Source organism: Aethina tumida, chromosome 5 (assembly GCF_024364675.1).
Source record: "Aethina tumida isolate Nest 87 chromosome 5, icAetTumi1.1, whole genome shotgun sequence".
In the NCBI taxonomy this organism is placed as follows: domain Eukaryota; kingdom Metazoa; phylum Arthropoda; class Insecta; order Coleoptera; family Nitidulidae; genus Aethina; species Aethina tumida.
Genome location: NC_065439.1, coordinates 25,815,131 through 25,833,440, shown reverse-complemented (window position 1 = coordinate 25,833,440; position 18,310 = coordinate 25,815,131).

Here is an 18,310-nt window from a genome sequence, read left to right as displayed (position 1 = left end):
TTATTCCACATTATTTTCTAAATTTAACAATAATTATCTTAGTTAATACATTTATATATAAATATCTATAGATAAATTTGTCAATTAACTGAAATTTTAGGATGTTAAATTTATTATTATTTTTTTTAATTAAGTTAAATATTAATTTTATTATTATTTACATTAATTAATTTTAATAACAATTTTATTGATTTTTCTGTTTCATATCTATAAAATAAAATTAAAAAATTGTCAATTAATTTGAATAAAAAATAATAAAAAATTAAAATTATGTATTTGGTAAGGTATAATTTCAATTAATTTTAACAATAATTTTATTGATTTATAAAAATATAATTAGGACGATGAATAAAAAAATAAAAAATCAAAAAATTTCTATTTTAGTTTTTTAAATATATAAATATATAATTTTCCTTTATTTATATATTGTATTAATATATAAATATAATTGACAATTAATTCAAATTTTTGGAATTTGTATTCTAATTTGTTAATTTTTTAATTATTTATTAATTTCAATATTAGTTTTATTGAATTTTAATTTTTCATGCCAATTAAATAAAATATACGATTTTTAACATTTACTTTAACATTTTTTACTTAAAATGAAATAAGTTTTTGGCAATCTATAAATTCAATCTTAATAACTTTAATATAAATTTTATTGATTTATAAAAATGTAATTAGGGCGATGAACATAAAAATAAAAAATAATTTCATAAAATTTCTCTTCTAGTCTTCTAAATATACAATTTTTATTTTATTTTATTATATATAAAATAATATAATATATAATAATATAATATATAATTTGTATTCCAATTTAATTTTTTTAATTATGAATTAATTTTAAATATTAGTTTTATTTAATTGTTACTTTTTCAAATCCATAAATAAAATTGTCAATTAAATGAAATATATATTTTTTAATATTTATTTTATCATGACTTAATTTTTTTATTAAAAAATAATTTATTCAGACATGAAATTTTTGACATTGTTTTTATTTTAATTATTCTTATTTTTTTAATTAATTTTAAAATTTATCAATTAATTAAAATAAATTAATAAAAAATTTCTGTTATAGTTTTTTATATATATTTTAAATTTTTGCTTTACTAATATATTTTTTTAATATATAAATAAAACTGCCAATTAAATAAAATTTATAATAATATATATAATATTAATTTTATCATTTTTTATTTTTTTTTTAATAATAAAATAATTAATTTAGATATTGAATAAAAACTTAAAACATAATTCTGTACAATTTATGGAATAATCTTATAAATTAAAATTTTTGACATTGTTTATATTTGTCTTTATTATTTATCATTTTTAATAATAAATTTGTTTAATTAGCTATAAAATAAAATTAAAAAATTGTTAATTAAAAAATAATTTTATAAAATTTCAGTTATAATTTATATAAATAGAATTGTTAATTAATTATCATTTTTAATAATAAATTTGTTTATTTTTTGTATAGCTATAAAATAAAATTAAAAAATTGTTAATTAAAAAATAATTTTATAAAGTTTCAGTTATAATTTATATAAACAGACTTGTTAATTAATTATCAATTTTAATAATAAATTTGTTTAATTTTCCCTACATCTATAAAATAAAATTAAATAATTGTTAATTTAAAAATAATTTTATAAAATTTCAGTTATAATTTATATAAATACAATTGTTAATTAATTCAAATGAGTGAAATTTGTATCTAATTTGTTAATTATTTAACAACAATTAAATAATACTGAAAAAATCAGTTTTTTAATAAAAGAATAATTCATTAAGATAAAATTAATGGTATTTAAATTTTTGATATGCTATGCTTATTTTTTATAATTTATTGAATGTAATTTTATGCACTTTGTTCAAATGTTTTATAAATACAAAATGTCAATTAATAAAATTATTTAATTTTTTGGAATATATATTTAATTTTTTGGAATATATTATATTTCAAATTGTGTGTGATTTGTTAGTTTTTTAATTATTTATTAATTTTATTGTTGATATTTTACTTTTTTATAGATAAATAAAATAGCCAATTAATTATAACATTTTTTTGTAATATATTATTTTTTTTACATAAAATTATCGTTTACTAGTATTATTATTATTATTATTATTATTATTATTATTTACTTTTTTGATAAGAAACTAATTTATCCAGCTATTGAATAAGAAATTAAAAAAAAGTATCTATAAAATTTCTGGCGCAATTTTATAAACATAAACTTTTGACAGTTTACAATTTCAATGGTAACATGTTTCCATTTAATTTTTTATTTATCTTTTGTATCAATTTAGTTTAGCAACGCGAAACGTCGATTTGCTTTGGAAAACTTTTTGCCGTTGATAAAATCGAAATAGCCCCGGGCACAGAAAATCAACTGGCGACCAGCAACAACGTCGGGTCCGGCCGTTTGTGTCGCAGTCGTCGTGTGCCCGTGCGTTTGTTGTCAAAAACAGAGGAAAAGAACGTACGATCGGAACGAACGCGTTTTTAATTGAAAGCCTCGGCCCCGGCACACATGCACCGGCCGCGATTTATTCTTAGCGTTCGGCGTCCAGTGCGGAGTCAGCCACCGCATTGGATCTCGAATCCCGCCGTCCGTCACTGCAGTTTCAATTAATGCCTAAAAAAGCGAACGTCAATTCAGAATTCCAGTCACAGGCGGCCAGTCTCGGTTCAATTGTTTCACGGCATTGCCCCCCTTGTGCGTCCCCGCCTCGCCCCCCTCGCAGTCCGTGCCCCCCGGGTACCACGGCCGCCGCCGCCCCCCGCGCCGCGCCACGGTACTCGTGTGTGTGTGTGTGTGTGTGTTCGCCGAATAGTTGTCCTTGAACGAGTGCATTGCTTTCCACCGCCAGCGAACTGCTGTTCCTTTTTGTTTTTGGACGTTTGGACGGAGCGACCGACCGACCGACGGTTTGGCAAACTGCATCGGACGGTCAACCACCCCGCGGTGGGGCTCCTGCAGCACCTATAGCTGCCTTCTGCCTGCTGCCTCGCTCCCGCTGCCGCCGCTTCTTCTTTCGCCGGGGCACGCCTCGTCCAAGGTTGACGGTGAGGAGGACACTTTTTCGCCGATACGGTGCTGAAATCCGGAGCCCGAAACTGGCGGAGGTGTTTTCGACTTGCTGCCTCCGCTTCGTTCCTCGTTTCTTGCATAACGACGCCAAATTGCACGTCGTTAGGTCGTGGATAGGCGTTTAATACGAAAATAATTTACTGCCCGTGCAGATTGTAATAATTACAATTACATTTTCTATATATTTTTAATAATCCTTAATTATTAGTTTAAAATAGATTTGAGCAAAACTGACTAATTCCAAAAATGGTGGATGCGCCATTAAGAATGAGTTAATTAATAATTTAAATGTAACCAATAGAAAATATTTTTGCCTTAAATATTTCAATGTTAGCACAGAAAAATAAAATGTACCATAAAATACAAAGTTAAATTAATTCATATAAACAAAAATGAAATATTTTATAATTATAAATTAAATAAAAATGTATTTCGATTCCTATTTGGAAAATTACGATTCGTATTTGTCAGTAAATTTAATTTAAAAAGAGAATATTTCGTTTTTATTTTATTAATATTTATTTCAATATCGTTTTATTAGTATTTATATTAAACATTTTTTTTATTTACATTAATATTTTGTATGTTGTAAGTTAAATAATTGTATTTCACCTATGCCGTTTTTATATTTATAAAAGGAATTAATTACAGTAGTTATACTTGTAATAATATTAGTTAAACTATAGATTGAATATTTTTTAAATTATTTGAAGTTATTATGTATTTTTTATCAATATTTTTGGTGTTTTTTTATTCAATAAATTATAAGACGTAGAGACTTAACCCGACTTTATTTTTTAAAGCAGAGAATATTATTTATTTCTTTATTTATTATTAATTATATTATTATTCTTAAAAATGATTTAAATTTATTGAATAAATATAAATTTTATGATTGTAAGATATTTATAAAATCTAAAATAACAGAAAATGTTAAAGAATTTAAAGGCTAAAAAATTAATAGAGTCTAAAGAATCTAAGGAATCTAAGAAATCTGAAGATTTTAAGGAATCTAAGAAATCTAAAGAATCTAAATAATCTAAAGAATCTAAAGAATCTAAAGAATCTAAAGAATCTAAAGAATCTAAAGAATCTAAAGAATCTAAAGAATCTAAAGAATCTAAAGAATCTAAAGAATCTAAAGAATCTAAAGAATCTAAAGAATCTAAAGAATCTAAAGAATCTAAAGAATCTAAAGAATCTAAAGAATCTAAAGAATCTAAAGAATCTAAAGAATCTAAAGAATCTAAAGAATCTAAAGAATCTAAAGAATCTAAAGAATCTAAAGAATCTAAAGAATCTAAAGAATCTAAAGAATCTAAAGAATCTAAAGAATCTAAAGAATCTAAAGAATCTAAAGAATCTAAAGAATCTAAAGAATCTAAAGAATCTAAAGAATCTAAAGAATCTAAAGAATCTAAAGAATCTAAAGAATCTAAAGAATCTAAAGAATCTAAAGAATCTAAAGAATCTAAAGAATCTAAAGAATCTAAAGAATCTAAAGAATCTAAAGAATCTAAAGAATCTAAAGAATCTAAAGAATCCAAAGAATCTAAAGAATCTAAAGAATCTAAAGAATCTAAAGAATCTAAAGAATCTAAAGAATCTAAAGAATCTAAAGAATCTAAAGAATCTAAAGAATCTAAAGAATCTAAAGAATCTAAAGAATCTAAAGAATCTAAAGAATCTAAAGAATCTAAAGAATCTAAAGAATCTAAAGAATCTAAAGAATCTAAAGAATCTAAAGAATCTAAAGAATCTAAAGAATCTAAAGAATCTAAAGAATCTGAAGAATCTAAAGAATCTAAAGGGTCTAAAGAATCTAAAGAATCTCAAGTATCTGAAAAATCCAAAGAACCTAAAGAACCTGAAGAACCTGAAGAACCTGAAGAACCTGAAGAACCTAAGAATCTGAAGAATGTAAAGAACCTAAAGAACCTAAAGAATCTAAAAAATCTAAAGAATGTAAAGAATGTAAAGTATTTGAAGAACCTAGAGAATCTAAAGGATCTAAAAAAATTGAAGAAGTTAAACAAACAACAGGTCAAAATATTTAAGTAATTAAATTAATAGAAGAAGGAAAGAAATTTTACTTAATTCACACCATCTAAAGATAAGATTATTTATAATTATTTAATACAAAAATTACACAAGATGTAAAATATAAATCGTGTTACTATGTCGATGTAACTGCATATAATCAAATTGGAAGTTTATTCAAATTTATCTTGGCATTCTTCTTAAGTAAATCCGTTTTGTATAACTTTTTATTACGCTTTCGAATATTTTTTATTTATAAAAAATAAGAACAAAATAATAAATACTGAATTTTTAATAAAATAATTAAAATTAATTTGGTAACAATAATAGAAAGAATCTAAAGAATCTAAAGAATCTAAAGAATCTAAAGAATCTAAAGAATCTAAAGAATCTAAAGAATCTAAAGAATCTAAAGAATCTAAAGAATCTAAAGAATCTAAAGAATCTAAAGAATCTAAAGAATCTAAAGAATCTAAAGAATCTAAAGAATCTAAAGAATCTAAAGAATCTAAAGAATCTAAAGAATCTAAATAATCTAAAGAATCTAAAGAATCTAAAGAATCTAAAGAATCTGAAGAATCTAAAGAATCTAAAGGGTCTAAAGAATCTAAAGAATCTCAAGTATCTGAAAAATCTAAAGAACCTAAAGAACCTGAAGAACCTGAAGAACCTGAAGAACCTGAAGAACCTAAAGAATCTGAAGAATGTAAAGAACCTAAAGAATCTAAAAAATCTAAAGAATGTAAAGAATGTAAAGTATTTGAAGAACCTAGAGAATCTAAAGGATCTAAAAAAATTGAAGAAGTTAAACAAACAACAGGTCAAAATATTTAAGTAATTAAATTAATAGAAAAAGGAAAGAAATTTTACTTAATTCACACCATCTAAAGATAAGATTATTTATAATTATTTAATACAAAAATTACACAAGATGTAAAATATAAATCGTGTTACTATGTCGATGTAACTGCATATAATCAAATTGGAAGTTTATTCAAAGTTATCTTTGACATTCTTCTTAAGTATATAAGTTTTGTATAACTTTTTATTACGCTTTCGAATAATTTTTATTTATAAAAAATAAGAACAAAATAAAAAATACTGAATTTTTAATAAAATAATTAAAATTAACATGGTAACAATAATAGAAAGTCAACAGAAATTAGAAAAATGTGTATATGCATTCGAAATCGAAAGGCTCATAATTTTTTTTTTTTTTTTGAAGTAGGTATACATCCTGAAGTCGAACCGTAATTTTACGGCGGTCGTAAAATTGTAACACCGTATAAATAAAAGTCGCACGAGAGCCACTGGCTCACCACAGTATTCGTTCTGTTGTTGCGGTCCCCGAAACTGGTTTGATCATCGGGTTGTTGGCACCGTTGGCCTGCATAGGTCCCGATACGGCCCTGGATCGATTCGGCAAGAGGTTACACGAGTTTAAATTATGATAGGTTAGTTTCGTACGTCGTTCTGTCGGTCCGTCCGTTGTTGGCTCGTTTCGTGCGTCCTCAACACACAATTGCCCACCGCTGAACCCGACAAGATTCAAGGCCTCTCTCTCACCAACGTCGCGCACTGCCACCGCCACACGATGAACAAAATACCGAATTCATCGACACTTTTGCTTATTTGGCGGCCCTCCAAATGTTTCCTCCTTTTGCTCCACGTACACTTTCGGCCTTGTCATTAGCACGCGGCTTGACATTGGCCAGTCGTTTGGAATTAAGTGAGATACGAAGATGGAAGGCTATTTGACAAAAGACATTCATTTAAAAGTTACTTAAAAAGACAATTTTTTATCTAAAAAATTTCAAAAATCTTAGGAATCAAAGGAAACTGATAAATCTAAAACCTCCACATTCCACATTCTCTCAATTATCCATACTGTTAACATTCTTTAACTTAATAAATTCTTTGGATTTATTAGATGCTCTAGATTCTTTTGATTTTTTAGATTCATTAGACTTATCAGATTCTTTATATCCTTTAGATTCATTAGATTCTTTAGATTCCTTAGATTCTTTATATTCTTTAGATTCCTTAGATTTCTTAGATTCCTTAGATTCCTTAAATACCTTAGATTCTTTAGACTCTTCAGATTCTCCAAATTCTTTAGATTTCTTATGTTCTTTAGATTTTAAATTCTTTAGATTCTTTAGATTCTGTAGATTCTTTAGATTCTTTAGATTCTTTAGATTCTTTAGATTCTTTAGATTCTTTAGATTCTTTAGATTCTTTAGATTCTTTAGATTCTTTAGATTCTTTAGATTCTTTAGATTCTTTAGATTCTTTAGATTCTTTAGATTCTTTAGATTCTTTAGATTCTTTAGATTCTTTAGATTCTTTAGATTCTTTAGATTCTTTAGATTCTTTAGATTCTTTAGATTCTTTAGATTCTTTAGATTCTTTAGATTCTTTAGATTCTTTAGATTCTTTAGATTCTTTAGATTCTTTAGATTCTTTAGATTCTTTAGATTCTTTAGATTCTTTAGATTCTTTAGATTCTTTAGATTCTTTAGATTCTTTAGATTCTTTAGATTCTTTAGATTCTTTAGATTCTTTAGATTCTTTAGATTCTTTAGATTCTTTAGATTCTTTAGATTCTTTAGATTCTTTAGATTCTTTAGATTCTTTAGATTCTTTAGATTCTTTAGATTCTTTAGATTCTTTAGATTCTTTAGATTCTTTAGATTCTTTAGATTCTTTAGATTCTTTAGATTCTTTAGATTCTTTAGATTCTTTAGATTCTTTAGATTCTTTAGATTCTTTAGATTCTTTAGATTCTTTAGATTCTTTAGATTCTTTAGATTCTTTAGATTCTTTAGATTCTTTAGATTCTTTAGATTCTTTAGATTCTTTAGATTCTTTAGATTCTTTAGATTCTTTAGATTCTTTAGATTCTTTAGATTCTTTAGATTCTTTAGATTCTTTAGATTCTTTAGATTCTTTAGATTCTTTAGATTCTTTAGATTCTTTAGATTCTTTAGATTCTTTAGATTCTTTAGATTCTTTAGATTCTTTAGATTCTTTAGATTCTTTAGATTCTTTAGATTCTTTAGATTCTTTAGATTCTTTAGATTCTTTAGATTCTTTAGATTCTTTAGATTCTTTAGATTCTTTAGATTCTTTAGATTCTTTAGATTCTTTAGATTCTTTAGATTCTTTAGATTCTTTAGATTCTTTAGATTCTTTAGATTCTTTAGATTCTTTAGATTCTTTAGATTCTTTAGATTCTTTAGATTCTTTAGATTCTTTAGATTCTTTAGATTCTTTAGATTCTTTAGATTCTTTAGATTCTTTAGATTCTTTAGATTCTTTAGATTCTTTAGATTCTTTAGATTCTTTAGATTCTTTAGATTCTTTAGATTCTTTAGATTCTTTAGATTCTTTAGATTCTTTAGATTCTTTAGATTCTTTAGATTCTTTAGATTCTTTAGATTCTTTAGATTCTTTAGATTCTTTAGATTCTTTAGATTCTTTAGATTCTTTAGATTCTTTAGATTCTTTAGATTCTTTAGATTCTTTAGATTCTTTAGATTCTTTAGATTCTTTAGATTCTTTAGATTCTTTAGATTCTTTAGATTCTTTAGGTTCTTTAGAAATGTTTAGATATCTTTGTTTCTTTGACACTGTTCTAGTTTGGATTTTATTCTAGATGCCCTAAATTCTCTAGATCCTCTACATTTTCCATACTCTCTTAATTCGTTACAATTTTTAGATATTTTAGTTACTCTAGATTCTTTAAATTATCTAGATTCTCTAGATTATTTAATTTTTGTGTATTTTCTACATTCTGGATTCTCTAGTTCATTTTAGAACCCACAAAATCTTAAAAAAAAAATTTAAATCTTAAGGAATCAGAGGCTTCGATAAAAGATAAATACAATTTTCAATAAAATACAATATTAACTTATACAAAATGTGTTTTATTTCTAACTAATAATCACATGTAAAAATATATAAAAGGGAATTTGTGTTTAATTTGTATTATTAAAGAGTAAAATTGCAGTAAAAAATGAATTTTACATCAACATCAACTCGAAATGATTATCTAAAAGCAACTATTAAACCTTTTTTAATTAACAAACGAATTAATTTAACGAGCATTATCAGTACAATGAAAAATTGTGAAAAAACAAACAGTAAAAAAAATAGAAAATAATTTATATATTGCACAGATTCATAAACTCAATTTAGCATCAATAAATATGGTTTAATTTCAGGTATCATAAACTTAACAGTCGGATTAGTTACACAATTACGTACGCCTTGCGGTAGAATCAGGACTGTTTAATATTTGTTATAGGGTAATGAAGATAATGAGTACTTATCATTAGTGTACCATTAAACTGACACTTTTTAAAACTTACTAATGTGTGTGTTTGTCGTACACGAAAGTCATCAACTCATTTTTAAATTGCTCATTTTATTAAACGGTGTCGTGTTTATAAATGGTCAATATTAAAAAAAAATGTATATATGTATCCTTGAACGTTATGGTGGTGCAATTTGTTAACAGTAAACGCGTAATGTGAGAGTGAAAACATGAACGTTTTAAACAAATTAGCAATAAATTCATAACTACCAACAATAAATTTATGCAAGAATCTCATCTTTCAGAAAATTTCATGTCTTGGCCATCTTTTTTTTTCCTTCCGCAAACATAATTTTAATTTACGACGAGTGTCTCGTTAAATTATGGCCGAAGTTGGGCAAAAGTATCCGTTTGCGTAATGCCGAGGATAATTCTGAAATTATTTCGCGACGTTTCATAATGTTGATAAGAACGTCGAGTAATTAATTCATTTTATTGCAAGTGTCCCGTTTCTTGTTTCACTTTTTGCCTTTTATTGTTGATGTTTACAAGCGAGATGGGATAATTATGACTGTTAAATTGTTGATGTTTTAAAGAACGTTGACGTATTGTAATTTTACGGCGTGAACACTTCCAGTTGGTGGTCGAATCTTTGAAGGAGCATTCATCATAGCTTAGTGAATTAAAATCTAAAATATTATAAAATCTAATGAATCTAAAGAGTTCTAAAGACTCCAAAGAATCTAAAGAAAGAATCTGAAGAATCTGAAGAATCTGAAGAATCTGAAGAATCTGAAGAATCTGAAGAATCTGAAGAATCTGAAGAATCTGAAGAATCTGAAGAATCTGAAGAATCTGAAGAATCTGAAGAATCTGAAGAATCTGAAGAATCTGAAGAATCTGAATAATCTGAGGAATCTGAAGAATATGAAGAATCTGAAGAATCTAAAGAATCTGAAGAATATGAAGAATCTAAAGAATCTGAAGAGTCTGAAAAATCTGAAGAATCAATCTAAAGGATCTAAAGAATCTGTCAAATCTGAAGAATCTGAAGAATCTGAAGAATCTGAAGAATCTGAAGAATCTGAAGAATCTGAAGAATCTGAAGAATCTGAAGAATCTGAAGAATCTGAAGAATCTGAAGAATCTGAAGAATCTGAAGAATCTGAAGAATCTGAAGAATCTGAAGAATCTGAAGAATCTGAAGAATCTGAAGAATCTGAAGAATCTGAAGAATCTGAAGAATCTGAAGAATCTGAAGAATCTAATAAATCTGAATAATCTGAAGAATCTAAGGAATCTGAAGATTATGAAAAATCTAAAGAAAGAATTTAAAGAATTTAGATAATTTGAAGATTCAAATCTTTTTTAAATTTTTGATTCATTAGAATCTTTTAAATTCTGTATATTTCTGTTTCTTCAGATTCGTCAAAACTCTCTCTTCTGTTTTTTTCCTATTTCTTTAAATACTCTGCATTCTATATATTCTATATGATTTTTAGATTGTCAACAGTTTTATACTTCTTAAAACTTTAGATAGTTCAATTACAAAATGCATTAAAATAACTTCAGTTTATTCAATCACAAAACATCATAAACTTGATCTATAATGTCTGTGACTTATTGATTCATTTTTGAATAATTATGTATATTGAAAACTGTTTATCATTTAAAGAGACATAGAAAAGACGAATGTCATGTCTCATGAAACTCCCAAATAGAGAATTTTATTTGAACAAGACGTTATTAATTCATCGGAACGTTTATCCTGTCGGTTTTTCTAGAAGACTCCGCCGGTCTGCGTTATATCGGTCCGCCATCAAATTCGTGACGTGCCGGCTCCGAAATTGCTCATGCCTATATTTACACACAAACACGCCACGACCGTTCGCCTCTTTTTTACATTTATTTATTCATTAGGGATCGTTTAAATTCGCCGGCATGACTCCTGTATATTGTTTTTAACACCTTAAAACGTTCGCGAGACCAGCGTCGCACATGCACCGTACGAATCACCGCAAATTCACCCAAACCATGACGAATCACCCCTTTCAAGGATTCGACGCTCGGGTATACAAATGATCGCGACACAAATTTAATGGTCTTAATTAACACATTTCGTTTGTGAACATCGACAATAAGAATACGAAGTGAAACAAGGAACATTTGCAATAAAACGAATTAATTACTCGACGTTCGTATCAAACATTATAAAATGTTGCGACTTAATTTTTGTATTAAATGTCCTATAAAATCTTCATATTTTAGATATTATAGATTCACTAGAATTTGTAGAATCTTCTTTAGAAGTTTTTAATTATTTAGATTTTTTAGTTTCTTTAGATGTTCGAGATTTTCTAGAATTTCTAGATACTCTAGACATTATAAATTCTCTATTGATGTTTTAAATTCCTCAGATATTTTACTTTTTAGATACTTTGGATTGCCTAAATTTTTAGAATTCTTTAGATTTTCTATATTCTCTGGAATTTTTAATTCAAAGAATGTAAAGAATGTAAAGAATGTAAAGAATGTAAAGAATGTAAAGAATGTAAAGAATGTAAAGAATGTAAAGAATGTAAAGAATGTAAAGAATGTAAAGAATGTAAAGAATGTAAAGAATGTAAATGTAAAGAATGTAAAGAATGTAAAGAATGTAAAGAATGTAAAGAATGTAAAGAATGTAAAGAATGTAAAGAATGTAAAGAATGTAAAGAATGTAAAGAATGTAAAGAATGTAAAGAATGTAAAGAATGTAAAGGACGTAAAGAATGTAAAGAATGTATCTAAAAAATCAAACTAAAGAAAAGAATCATAAAAGAATCTAAAGATTCTGAAGAATCATAAGAAACCAAACAGCCCAAAAAGACACAAATAAGCCAAAGAATCCAAAGAATCAAAAAAATCCAAGGAATCCAAATAATCCAAAGAATCCACAGAATCCAAAGAAACCAAACAGCCCAAAAAAACACAAATAAGCCAAAGAATCCAAAGAATTCAAAGGATCCAAAGTATCCAAAGAATTCAAAGAATCAAAAAAAATCCAAAGAATCCGAAGAATTCAAAGAATCCAAAGAATCCAAAGAATCCAAAAAATCCAAAGAATCCAAAAAATCCAAAGAATCCAAAGTATCCAAAGTATCCAAAGAATGCAAAGAATTCAAAGAATCCAAAGAACCCAAATTCACAAAGAAGCCCAAGAATCCAAAGTATCCAAAGAATCCAAAGTATCCAAAGAATCTAAAGAAATAATCTAAGTAAAGAATCTAAAGAAAGAATGTAACGAAGGAATCTAAAGAAACAATCTAAAGAAAATCTAAAGAAAGAATGTAAAGAATGAATTTAAAGAAAGAAACTGAAGAAAAAATCTAAAGAATTTAAAGAATGTATTCTAAGTAATGTAATAAAAATAATGTAAATAATTCAAATACTGTAAATAATTTAAATAATGTAAATAATTTAAGTAGTTTAAATAATGTAAATAATGCAAATAACGTAAATAATTTAAATAATGTAAATAATATAAATAATGTAAATAATGTAAATAATGTAAATAATGTAAATAATGTAAATAATGTGAATAATGTAAATAATGTGAATAATGTAAATAATGTGAATAATGTAAATAATGTGAATAATGCAAATAATGTAAATAATGTAAATAATGTAAATAATGTAAATAATGTAAATAATGTAAATAATGTAAATAATGTAAATAATGTAAATAATGTAAATAATGTAAATAATGTAAATAATGTAAATAATGTAAATAATGTAAATAATGTAAATAATGTAAATAATGTAAATAATGTAAGTAATGTAAATAATGTAAATAATGTAAATAATGTAAATAATGTAAATAATGTAAATAATGTAAATAATGTAAATAATGTAAATAATGTAAATAATGTAAATAATGTAAATACTGTAAATAATGTAAATAATCTAAATATTGAAAAAATGAAGAATTTTAAAAATGTAAGAAATGTAAAATATGGAAAAAAATGTAAAGAATGTGAAGAATATAAAGAATCTAAATAATTTGAAGATTTTAAAGAAATTATCTAATAAATCTAAAAAAATGTAAGAAAAGAATCTTAGGAATCTGCAGGTTTAAAATATTCAAAAAATGAAGAATCTAAATAATACAATAACACAAAAAAATTTTTAAAACATCAAGAACTTAAAAAATTTAAAAAATTTAAAGAATCTTGGAGACTGAATTACTCTACTCCTTCAGGGGGTTAATATAAAAAAGTGAACATCAAAAAAAAAAATCTAAAATCATAGTAGAGTAAAAGTGCTGAATGCATTTTATTGTAGTTGGATTTCAGTGTACGTGGTTTTGGGTGTCAACGGAGCATTAAATGCAACGAATCCAAATGTTCACTAATGAATAAATAAAATAGAGTAAAAAAAAAACTGCCAGGTTGACGTGCACGAGTGAATTTCGTCACGAACCCGATGCCGGTCCGATATGAAAACCCGAACCGGCCCTAACCTACCACAACACACTTTTGATTGTGTCTAGTGTTTGCGATGTTGCGCCCCCCTTCCGCCCCCCTGCGTCGGTCCCCCCTCGGCGTTGCCCTCCCCGCGGTGTGCCCCCGCGTCCCGCCCGACGACCGGATAAGAGTTGGTATTTTTACGTTGGGTCAACGATCCCAGAAAATGCACCGACGATGTATGGGTCGCAACGGCCTAATGGTTAAGTTGCTTGGGTGCACAAAAAACCCGTATCGCGGTGCAGCGCATTTTTAGCCGATACGCGGAGGGGGAGCGTATCGCGGCGGAAATTTTAAGAACGTCAAGTGGTTTTCGCGATAGAGCGAGACACCGGCCAAGAAGAAGGCTACCGAGGCCTGGCAGACACAATAAAAATCCGCTTGCGATGCTGCCGCAACCTGCCCGGCTCCGTCCGACTTCTTTCGTTGCTTCAATTTTCTTCGATCCGTCTTTCGACGGTCGCTCACCGTGTTACGAACAACTAACTTATCCACGCCACGAGCCGAAAATGCTTTGCGGGAAATGAAACCTTTTCAATCAGACGCTTATCTTATCTTAAACTTTATGATACTTTGGTTTATTAGATGTGGTGGCGGAGATGGCGAGGTCTGTGCCAACGGTAAAGCTCTTCCTCGCTGCCAATCTAGTTTAAACTAGATCGTTCAAAGACCGACTTTTATAAGATGACAGGTTAAATACTATAATTATCTTAACTGGTTGATGTTACAATAGAGCGTAAAATCTTTACATGAGGTGATTTTCCTTAGCGAGTGGTGTAAGGTAAACTCCCCATTGAATTAAATTGTAATCAGGAGATCATATGTCTGATAAAATATTATTCGTTCCGTCATACAGTTAATTTATTTTAGAAAACCTGCCTAGATTTTATGACTTTTAAGATTATAAGTCTCTTACTTTATATATAAACTATGCCTATTAACTATAGTAATATAAAAAAATACAAAAAAGGAATCTAAAGAACTCTGACATCTATAGAAGATTAAAGAACATTATAAATTAAAAGTATTCAGTCTGCCTATAAAAGATCTGAAGAATTTGAAACTGAAATATATCTAAACAATTCGTTGAATCAAAATAATGTCAAATATCTTAAAATCTAAAGGATTAAATAAATCTACAGACTAGAAAGAATTGGAAGAATTTGGAGAATGTACAAAATTAAATCAATAATTTGAAGTCTGAAGAATCTAAAGAATGTTAAGAAACAAAAGAATATGAATAAATTGACGAACACAAGAATCTAAAAAAAGTAAGACATCCTATTCTGAGGAATTTGAAAACTGTAATTAATCTAAAGAATATGAAGAAACTTGAGATCTAAATAAATTAAATAAACTACAATCTCTAGAATATCAACAATCTGAAGAATATGAATAATCTGTAAAATCTGAAAAAACCGAAGAATAGATTTCTTATATTTTTAATATTATTATGTTAATAATATAAGAAAGAAGGAAAGAAAATAAATAATCTGAAAAATCGAAAGAGTCTGAAGAATAAATATTATAAATCTGAAGAATTTACAGAATATGAATTTTAAAAAACTAAAAGTACATTCTTTATATTCTTCAGATTCTTTTTTCAAATTCTTTAGGTTATTCATATTCTTTAAATTCAGATTCTTCTAAAGTATCTAACGAATGTAAAGGATCTGAAGAATCTGAAAAATCTGAAGAATCTGAAGAATCTGAAGAATCTGAGGATTCTGAAGAATCTGAAGAATTGAAGAATTTGAAGAATGTGAAGAACATGAAGAAACTAAATAATCTAAAGAATTTAAAGAAACTAAAGAACTTAAAAAATCTAAAGAATTTAAAGAATCTAAACAATCTAAAGAATCTAAAGAATCTAAAGAATTTAAAGAATCTAAAGAATCTAAAGAATCTAAAGAATCTAAAGAATCTAAAGAATCTAAAGAATCTAAAGAATCTAAAGAATCTAAAGAATCTAAAGAATCTAAAGAATCTAAAGAATCTAAAGAATCTAAAGAATCTAAAGAATCTAAAGAATCTAAAGAATCTAAAGAATCTAAAGAATCTAAAGAATCCAAAGAATCCAAAGAATCGAAAGAATCCAAAGAATCCAAAGAATCGAAAGAATCCAAAGAATCTAAAGAATCTAAAGAATCTAAAGAATCTAAAGAATCTAAAGAATCTAAAGAATCTAAAGAATCTAAAGAATCTAAAGAATCTAAAAAATCTAAAGAATCAAAAGGATCTAAAAAATCGAAAGAATTTAAAGGCTCTACAAATCTTAAGAATCTGAAGAATCTGAAAAATCTAAAGAATCTAAAGAAACTGAGGAATTTGAAAAATCTGAAGAAAACGAAGAATCTGATTAATTTGAAGAATCTAAAGGATATGAACAATTTGAATAATCTGAAGAACCTACGGAATATGAAGAATTTGAAAGATATGAAGAATCTAAAGAATTTAAAAGATATGAGAGCTCAAAAGAGTCTGAAGAATCTAAAGGAATCAAAGAATTTAGAGAATGTGAAGAATCTGAATAATATGAAGAATACGAAAAATTTGAATAATTGGAATAATCTAAAAAATCTGAAAAATTTACAAAATATAAATATAATAATACAAAAATTGGAAAATGATGAAGAATATAAAAATTCTGAAAAATTTAAACAACCTGATGTATACTAATAATATAAAGAATTTGAAGAGGCAGAAGAATAAGAAGAATCTGAATATGAGTAACTGAAGAATCTAGAAAACAAACTAAAAATCTAAAGAAACTGTAAATTAAAAATTTAGAGAGTTCAAAGGAATTTTATGAATCCAAATAATAGAACTAATTAATAAAATTTATAGAAAATCCAATTTTTTTTAATTTTTGAAGAAATTAAAATTAGAAAACTTTGTACAGGAGTTAAAGAATTTAAAGAATCTAAAGGATCTGAAAAATTTAAAAAATATAAATATAATAATAAAAAAAAATGAAAAATGAAGAATTTAAACAACCTGAACGTGAAGTATCCCAATAATAAAAAAAATCTGAAGAGACCGAAGAGTCACAAGGAATGAAGAATTGAAGAATTTAGAATTCTTAGGAAGTTAAAGAAAATAAAAATCTAAAGAAACTGTAATGTTAAAGAATTTAAAGGACTCAGAGTTATTTTGTGAATTCAATTAATAGAACTAATTAATAAAATTTATAGAAAATAAATATATTTTTAATTTTTGAAGAATTGAAAATTAAAAGGCTCTATACAGAAATTAAAGAATTTAAAGAATCTAATTAAACACTTAAATAATCTAAAGGGTCTGAAGTACAATTTTAAATGTAATCGTAAAAAAATGGAAAAAAATGAAGAATTTATAAGATTCTGAAGAATTTAAACAACATGAAGTACCTCGAAAAATTTGAAGAGGCAGAAGAGTCAGAAGAATCTGAAGAATCTGAAGAACTGGAGAATTTAAATGATCAAAATCAATATAGAAATTAAAGAATTTAAAGAATCTAACTAAACACATTAAATAATTTAAAGACTCCGAAAAATAAGAAGAATCTGAAGAATATGAAAGATATGGAGACTCTAAAAAATCCGAAGATTCTAAAGAATATGAAGAATCTGAATAATATAAAGGATCTGAAGAAAAATTTGAGGAATCTGAGAAAACTAAGAAAATTTTATATATATATATATATATATATATATATATATATATATATATATATATAAAATATATATATATATATATATATATATATATATATTATATATAGAGTTACATAATATAATATATAGTTACATAATATAAAAATCTATTTGAATGGAAAATATATTAATGTATTTTAGTCATTATAAATTTTGTGCCAGTGCCGCATATACATAAATTTATATCTCGCCGTAAAAATTACATTGTTGTGCGTCATGGCACAGTAGGATTCGTGCCTAAAATCGCCGACCAATTCGGCGTCAACGACCTTTAATGGCGGCTAATTGAGCACGACACTGACCTCCGACAAATTAACTAATAACAAATGCGTCCGCGTCGAGCCGCCGCGGAACGAACGAAACCGTGGCGGTGGCCGAAGTCGTCGGCAGTTTCGGCAACGCAAAACGGCATTAAGGCAGGTCGGGCGCGCGGAACCGTGGCACACACACACACACACACCGCCTCGCAAAACAAATGGCCGGCTTGCGTGCCGCCATTTTTTTAAAAACGCGACTCTCTGTCTGCATTGCTTTTTTCCCGACCTTTTCGTTTCATTTCGTTTCGTTGCCCCGTTTCGGCTTCCACCTTTATTTGCATTTATGTTTTAGACTCCGTGGAACTGAAAACGACTGAAAACGACT